Consider the following 9,453-nt stretch of genomic DNA (forward strand, 5'->3'; position numbering starts at 1 on the left):
GCAAATAAGAAAAAGCAAAAGAAATTCATTATCACCAAGCCACTATTAAAGTAAATGATAAAAGGATTTTATTAAGCAGAAGAAAGGAGCTAACAACGACCAAAAATACAAATAATAAAATGGCAATAACTATGTACCTATCAATAATCACTTTAAATGTAAATGGATTAAGTGCTCTAATCAAAAGACATAGGGTGGCTGAGTGGACAAAAAACAAGACCCATGTAGATGCTGTCTACAAGAGACCCACCTCATATAGAAACACACACAGAGCCTGAAAGTAAAGGGATGGAGAAAGATATTTCATGCAAATGGAAACGAGAAAAAAATACTGGAGTAGCAATACTTGTATCAGACAAAATAGACTTTAAAACGAAGACTATAATAAAAGACAAAGAAGGACATTACATAATAATAAAAGGATCAATCCACAAAAGGACATAACCCTAGTAAACATCCATGTACCCAACTTTAGGAGCACCTAAATATATAAAAACAGATATTAACAGACATAAAGGCAGAGATCAACAGTAATACAGTCATAGTAGGACTCTTGAACACCACACTGACAACAATGGGCAGATCCTCCAGGCAGAAAATTAACACAGAAACAGCGACCTTAAATGACACATTAGACCAATGGATTTAATTGATATTTTTAGAGCATTGCACCCCAAAGCAGCAGAATATACATTCTTTTCTAGTATATATGGAACATTTTCCAAGATAGACCACATGGTAGGCCACAAAACAAGTCAATAAGTTTAAAAAGACTGATATCATATCAAGAGTCTTCTATGATCACAGTGCAATGAAACTAGAAATCAAGTAACAGACAAAAAACTGAAAAGCATACAAACACATGGAGATTGAATAAGATGCTACTAAATAATGAATGGGCCAACAGTGAGATTAAGGATGAAATCAAAAGTAACATTGAGATAAATGTAATGAAAGTATAATGACCCAAAATCTATGGGACACAGTGAAAGCATTCCTAAGAGGGAAATTCAGAGCAATGCAGGCCTACCTAAAGAAACAAGAAAAACCTTAAATCAGCAGTCTAACCTTACACCTAATGGAACTGGAAAAAGAACACCAAACAAAGCCCAAAGTGAGTATAGGGAAGAAAATAATAACGATCAGAGCTGAAATAAACTATATATAATATATATATATATATATATATATATATATATATATATATATATATATATATATATATATATGGTAACATATATATGTGTGTGTGTGTGTGTGTGTATATCAAAGATCAATGAAACCAAGAGTTTACCTTTTTTTTGAAAAGATAAACAAAATTTACAAACCTATAACCAGACTCATCAAGAAAAAAAGAGAGAAGGCCCAAATAAATTAAATGAGAAATAAAAGAGGAGAAATGACTACCAGCACCACAGAAATACAAAAATAAATAAGAAAACACTACAAGCAACTATATGCCAACTAATTGGACACTCTGGATGAAATGGATAAATTCCTAGAAGCATACAATTTTCCAGAAGAATCAAGAAGAGACAGAAAGTCTGAACACAGAGATTACTACTAAGGAAATCGAATCAGTAATCAAAGAACTCCCGACAAATAAAAGTCCTGGACCTAGGCAATATTTACCAAACATTCAAAAAAGAGTTTAACACCTATTCTCCTCAAACTATTCCAAAAAATCCAAGAGGAGGGAAGTCTCCCAAGTTCATTTTACAAGGCCATTATTACCCTGATTCCAAAACCAGAGAAAGACACTACAAAAAAAGAAAACTATAGACCAATATCCCTAATGAGCATAGGTGCAAAAATTCTCAATAAAATATTAGCGAACCAAATTCAGCAGTACATTAAAAAGATCAGACACAATGATCAAATGGGATTTATTCCTGGTATGCAAGTTTGATTCAATATCTGCAAATCAATTAACATGACACACCACATAAACAAAATGAAAAATAAAAATCATATGGTCATATCAATAGATGCAGAAAAAGCATTTGACAAAATCCAACATCCATTCATAATAAAAACTCTCAGCAAAGTGGGAATTGAGAGAACATAGCTCAACATGATAAAGGCCATATATGACAAACCCACAGCTAATATCATACTCAATGGGGAAAAGCTAAAAGCATTCCCCTTAAGATCAGGAACAAGAGAAGGATGCCCACTTTCACCACTTTTATTCAACATAGTACTGGGAGTTCTAGCCACAGCAATCAGACAAGAAAAAGAAATAAAAGGCATCCAAATTGGAAAGGAGGAAGTAAAATTGTCATTATTTGCAGATGACATGATACAGAGAACCCCAAAGATTCTGTCAAAAAAACTATTAGAACTGATAAATTAATTTAGTGAAATAACAGGATACAAAATTAATATTCAGAAATCGGTTGCATTTTTACACACCAACATGAACAATCAGCAAGAGAAATTAAGAGAACAATTCCATTTACAATTGCATCAAAAAAATAATAAAATACTTAGCAATAAATTTAACCAAGGAAGCAAAAGACCTGTACTCAGAAAATTATAAGACACTGTACAGAGAAATTTAAAAAGATAGAAATAAATGGAAACGTATACCATGCTCATAAATAGGAAGATTTAATACTACCATACTACTCAAAGCAATTTACAGATTCAATGCAATCCCTATCAAAACACCAATGACATTTTTCACAGAACTAGAACAAATAATCCTAAAATTTATATGGAATCACAAAAGACCCTGAATAGACACAGAATCCTAAGCAATAAGAACAAAGCTGGAGGTATCTCGCTACCTGATATCAAATTATACTACAAGCCTATAGTAATCAAAACAGCATGGTACTGGCATGAAAACAGACACATAGATTAATGGAGCAGCATAGAGAGCTCAGAAATAAATCCATGCTTATATGGTAATTTAAGCAAGAATTTACATTGAGATAAAGATGAACTATTTAATAAATGGTGTTGGGAAAACTTGACAGATACATGCAAAAAATGAAAGTGGACCACCTTCTTATGCCATATACAAGAATAAACTCAAGAGTATCTGTGGGCCGTGAGCTTCAGGGCCTGCAACGGACACTGCCTCTTGTAGTGATTCTTGGGGCCATGGGCACCAGCAAATCCACCCTGGTACTGTAGCTAGGCCAGTGGCTTGGTAGCAAGATCGTCAACGCTAACTCCATACAGGTTTATGAAGGCCTAGACATCATCACCAACAAGGTTTCTGCCCAAGAGCAAAGAATGTGCCAGCACCACATGATCAGCTTTGTGGATCCTCTTGTGACAAATTACACGGTGGACTTCAGGAACAAGGCAACTGCTCTGACTGAAGATATATTTGCCTGAGACAAAATTCCTATTGTCGTGGGAGGAACAAATTACTACATTGAATCTCTGCTCTGGAAAGTTCTTGTTAGTACTAAGCCCCGGGAGATGGGCACTGAAAAAGTGACTGACTGGAAAGCAGAGCTTGAAAAGGAGGATGGTCATGTAGTCCACAAAAGCCTAAGTGAGGTGGACCCAGAAATGGCTGCCAAACTGCACCCACATGACAAGCGCAAAGTGGCCAGGAGCTTCAAAGTGTTTGAAGAAACGGGATTCTCTCATATGAATTTCTTCATAGTCAACATGCAGAGGAAGGTGGTGGTCCCCTAGGAGGCTCTCTGAAGTTCCCTAACCCTTGCATCCCCTGGCTTCATGCTGACTGGAGTGTTCTAGATGAGAGCTTGGATAAGAGGGTGGATGACATGCTTGCTGCTGGGCTCTTGGATGAACTAAAAGATTTTCCCAGACACTATAATCAGAAGAACGTTGCAGAAAACAGCCAGGACTATCCACATGGTATCTTCCAATCAATTGGCTTCAAGGAACTTCACAAGTACCTGATCACTGAGGGAAAATGCACACCAGAGACAAGTAACCAGCTCCTAAAGAAAGGTATTGAGGCTCTGAAACAAGTGACTAAGAGATACGCCTGGAAGCAAAACTGATGGGTTAAAAACTGTTTTTTGAGCAGCTTTGTCCCAGTGTCCTCCCAGTATATGGCTTAGAAGTATCTGATGTCTCAAAGTGAAAGAAGTCCGTTCTTGAACCTGCCCTTGAAATTGTGCAAAGCTTCATCCAGGGCCATGAGTCTGCTGCTACTCCAGTAAAGATACCATGCAATGAAACTGAGAACAAGAGAAGTTATCACACGTGTGACCTCTGTGATCAAATCATCATTGGGGACTGCAAATGGGCAGCACATAGAAAATCCAAACCCCACTTGCACGAACTGAAGAAAAGAAGATTGGACTCAGATGCCATCACCACCATAGAAAGTTGGAGTATTTCCCCAGACCGCGACAAAGAGCTTAAAGAGAAGGGATCCCCAGTGCAGAATGATGAAGAGCTGAAATCCAGTGTTTAAGAGACCTGTCCAGTGGCCTTTGCAAAGGTGGGGGGATCCAGTTCAGGAGGGAGGTCATGTCTGTGTCCCAGGCTGGGCCGAGGAGTGCTATGTAGAAAGTCCCCACCATTTTCTTTTATTCAGCAGTGTGGTTTTAAAGTCTTACGTTCTCTGTCATACAAACAGCAGGTCTTGTCAGCTCCTTGTGTGGCTGATGTGTCTGGCAATGATGAGTTCAGAAAGGGATTTTTTTTCCTTTTATTTAACCTTAAAGTTTCTATTTTTAAAAAAGGCATAGATTGCACTTTTTTACACTTATGGATCTTTTTGGTGATGAATACCAGGATTCATTATATACCTTAAAAAATAAATTGTATGTCCCAGAGTCTGGCTAAAATTATCTAATTTCCAGACACTTTTATAGATGACTGAAATATTGTGAGCCACAAATCAGGAGTTCTGGATCTGCATGAATGGCAGGAAAGGACTGGCCCCAGTGAGATAATTAAGTGAACCAAACCACTTCTTGGAATTCCATAGAGAACAAGAGAATGAGACTAAGATGGTCATGACATGGGGCTTGAAAAACTACAACCTTTGCCATTGGTTGATTTCTCCTGTGTGATAATTACTATCACTGCTGTCTTTCCATTGAGTTAGGAATCTATATTTTTAATGAAAGTTAAATAAAAAGAGTTTGCAAGAACCTCTTTAGTCCTTAAAAAGATATATGTCCACATCTAGTTTGTACACAATATGCTCAGTTATCAACATGATGGCTTTTTCTTAAATTTAACATTCTTCATATGATCATGCTGACCATTTATTTAGCAAGTGTTTATTGAGCACTTAATTATATTCCTGGAATATATCTGGAGAGTGTCTTTTATTGGAGATTTATGTTATCTCCAATAATATTTGAAATTCTCTTTCTGGAATGATATAAAAAGACATTCATTGAGAAATCTCACTCCCACTACCATGCCCTTCTCTCCCTATAATCACTTACTAGTTTCTTACATATCGCAAGATTTTTTAAGCAAAATCTAACAAATACAAACATACATTCATATTTTTTCCCCTATACCCAAAAGATAGCATATAGCACATACTGTCTTCATCTGTCACCTTAACTGTTGGCAGTACCTGGGCATGCATGGATTTCTCCTGCTACCTCTGTCGGGTCTCCTGTTTCTGACTCTGACCACCTACCCTAGGGTCCCCCAATATACTCACGTTTGTATACTGAACTTTATTCAGATGCCAGGGTTCAGGCCAAAACCAGCCTCTGAGGAATTCTCAAGCTATGGCCAGCCCATTCATTAATCCAGCAAATATTTTAGAACTTAAGTGCCATATGCTGTGTTAGACTCTGGGAATACAAAAGTCCACATTGATCAAATAATTACAGAATTACAGCTGTGATAAGAGCTGCAAAGAAAGGACACTTGCTGTAAAAGGTCCTGTGAGGTCCTGTCCCACCTTGGTGTGTAGGATTGTGTGCATGTGTTGGGGGAGGCATGTGTTGAGGCACCTGGCATGGCACGGCACGATGCTGGGCAGGAGTCTGTGGCCAGGACTGCAGATGTGGTACCGTTTGACCTGTAAAGCTGGGTCTCTCAACTTGACTTCAGTGGCTTCTTTTCTCCCTCTTCCCCAAGTCTGTAGGATGTCTTGGGCACCTTCAGCCTTACCCCTTTTAACTGATTTGAATCTCAAGAATAAATTTTTCTCTGGTCAAAGGAAGAAAACAGAATAAACTCAAAATCGATTAAAGACTTAAATGTAAGGCCTGAAACCATAAAACTCCTAGAGGAAAATATAGAAAGTAAACTCGCAGACATTACCCTTAGTAATATTTTTGCTGATATACCCCTGGAGCCAGGGAAACAAAATAAAAAATAAGCAAATGGGACTGCCTCAAACTAAAAAGTCTTTAACAGCAAAGGAAACCATCAATAAAACAAAAAGACATCCTACTGAATGGGAAAAGATATTACCAATGATACATCTGATAAAGGGTTAAGATCCAAAATTTATTTTTTATAAAAACTCATACAATTCGTCACCAAAAAAACAAACAATACAATTTAAAAATAGGCAGAGGACATGAAGACAGCTTTCTTCAAAGATGATATACAGATGGCCAATAGACATATGAAACAGCTGCTCAGCATCATTAATCATCAGACAAAAGCAAATAAAAACCATAATGAGATACTACCTCACTCCTGTCAGAATGGCTATCATTATCAGTAAATCAACGAAGAACAACTGTTGGCAAGGATGTGGAGAAAAGGGAACCCTTGTGCACTGTTGGTGGAATTGCAAATTGGTGCAGACACTATGGAAAACACTATAGAGGTTCCTCAAACAATTAAAAATAGAACTACTTTATGACATAGCAATTCCACTCCTGAGTATTTATCCAAAGAAATCCAAAACACTAATTCGAAAAAATATATGCACACCTATGTTTACTACAGCACTATTTACAATAGCCAAGATATGGAAACAACCGAAAAGCCCATCTATAGGTGACTGGATAAAGAAATTATGGTACATTTATACAATGGAGTATTACTCTTCCATAAGAATGAAATCTTACCATTTGCAATAATATGGATGGACCTAGAAGATATTATGCTAAATGAAATAAGTCAGACTAAGAAAGACAAATACCATATGATCTCACTTATATGTGAAATCTAAAGAACAGAATAAATAAGCAAACAAAACAGAAATAGACTCATAGATACAGAGAAAAAACTGATGGTTGCTATATAGGAGGGGGGTTTGGGGGATGGAGGAAAAGGTGAATTGATTAGGAAGTACAAATTGGTACTCACAAAATAGTCACAGGGATGTGTAATTTAGTATGGGGAATATAGTCAGTAGTGTTCTAAAGACTATGCAGGGTGTCTGGACTTATCAGGGGGATCACTTCATAGATTATATAAATGCCTAACCACTGTGCTGTACACCTTAAACTAATATAAAATAACATTGAATGTCAAATATATATATGACGTAAAGTACAGCATGGGGAATATAGTCAATGGTATTATAAAATGTATGTATTAGGTTGGTGCAAAAGTACTTGTGGTTTTTGCAATTTTTTTTTTAACATTTAAGCCTCAATTACTTTTGCACCAACCTAATACGTACATGTCAGAGGGGTAGTACATTTAGGGGGGTATCATTTTGTGAGGGGTGCAAATGTCTAATCATTATGTTATTTTGTACACCTGAAACTAACTAAAAAAAAAAAAAAAAGGATGGCTGAATAGGTAAATGCTGTGCTTGCCTCCTCTCATGACCACATCAAAATTACAACTAAACTACAACTAAAAACAACAATTATTGAGAATCACCTGAAGTCTAGGTGAACTGAGGTTCTACTTCTAAGGATATACAGAAGAAGCCATGTCAAGACTGGTTGAAAGGGCAGAAATGTGGAATGGCTTGGTCCCACATCCACATGTGACCATTAAAAATCAGGAGGGATATATCGGCTGCAGGGGTTCCCCCCACCCCCAGGAGTGTGAGGTCCCAGACCTGCCAGGCTTCCCAGCCCAGGTTTCCACAGAAAGAGAGGTTCCCACAATTTCTGGTGTGTAAACCAGGGAAGATTATGGCTGAGTGAGACAGACGGCAGCTGGAATCCCAGGCGCTTCTCTTAAAGGGTCCACACATGGACTTTCTTGCTGATAGACTTTCTCGCTCTAAGCTCCTGCACTGGGCATCAGCTCAAAAGGCACCAGGGACATATGAAGAGGAACTGAGTTATCTGGCTCAGAACAAGGGATGGAGGGTCACCTTTCTCCCAGACAGAAGTGCTGGCAGAATCAATTGTTTCTTTACTGAGTCTTCCCCCACTCCCAGCATGCAAGCATGGGTACTGCCATATCTGAATCTCCATCAACCTGATTAACACTGCTTGTTCACCTCTCCCCCCAACCCTGGTGATTCCCTGAAATCCTGCCCCACACAACTTGCCAGCCCACGCAATCCAATTCCAGTGGCTTTTTTATTCAAATGGCCTGTCTTGGTTCACGCTGTGGACTTTCCTAAAATCTCTCAAAGGTTCGCAAAACTCAAACAAGCAGCATCTGCCTTCAGTGTGTCTCATACCACTGGTTGAGCAGCCTGGCACTACCAGCAGCAAGCCTTGGTTTGTAGCTTGGCCTCTTGAGGTACCTCCAAGCTCAACACAGATTGTGGCCATCTGTGGATTGTTTTGTGGCTTGTACCAGGTGGCCTCAGCAGAGCACAGGCTGTGGCTGAACTTGGCCTGCAGCAGGGCCCCTCTCAGAAAGCCCTGGGACTCACATGCCTGGTGGTCAACTTCGGACTGAGCCAGAGCATCACTGGCTGCCTCTGAGGACGACACATTTAAAGGGAAGACTAGGCAGGCACCAGAGCCCTGCTAAAGTGAATCTTGCTCCATAAAGTGGTCAGCCCCTGCACAACAGCTTCTCCACTGTAGTCAAGGCTGGTCCTCACAACCAATCAGCCCAAGAATCAATCTCTCCCATTGACGTGCAAATAGAAATCAAGGCTACACTATAACAGGAGGGCACACATAAGGGACACACCTGGAGCACATGACACAAGTGACCAGGGAGACTGTGTCACTGAGCCCACCAGGACACATACTACATAAGGATACCCTACTAGAACCAGGAGACACAACAGCCCTACCTAATACTTAGAAACAAACACAGGAAGGCAGCCAAAATGGGAAGACAAACAAACACATCCCAAATGAAAGAACAGAACAAACATCCAGAAAAAGAACTGAAAAATGGAGACAGACAATCTACCAGACACAGAGTTCAAAACACTTGTTATAAGGATGTTCAATGATCTCAGAAAGAACTTCAACAAAGAGATAGGAAACATAAAAATGGAGACTTAAAAACGAACCAGTCAGAAATGAAGAATACAATCATTGAAATGAAGAACACATTAGAGGGAATCAACTGTAGATTAGATGAAGCAGAAGATCAAATCAGTGATTTGGTAGATAAGGTAGCATAAAACCCAATCAGATCAGC

General features: G+C 38.7%; 1 pseudogene; it reads left to right on the plus strand.

Moving 5' to 3' along the window:
• The first annotated feature begins 3,162 nt into the window (after window positions 1-3,162).
• Window positions 3,163-4,414, plus strand: LOC117034088 (tRNA dimethylallyltransferase-like; annotated as a pseudogene).
• Window positions 4,415-9,453: the final 5,039 nt, after the last annotated feature.

The sequence above is a fragment of the Rhinolophus ferrumequinum genome, chromosome 14 (assembly GCF_004115265.2).
Source record: "Rhinolophus ferrumequinum isolate MPI-CBG mRhiFer1 chromosome 14, mRhiFer1_v1.p, whole genome shotgun sequence".
Lineage (NCBI taxonomy): Eukaryota > Metazoa > Chordata > Mammalia > Chiroptera > Rhinolophidae > Rhinolophus > Rhinolophus ferrumequinum.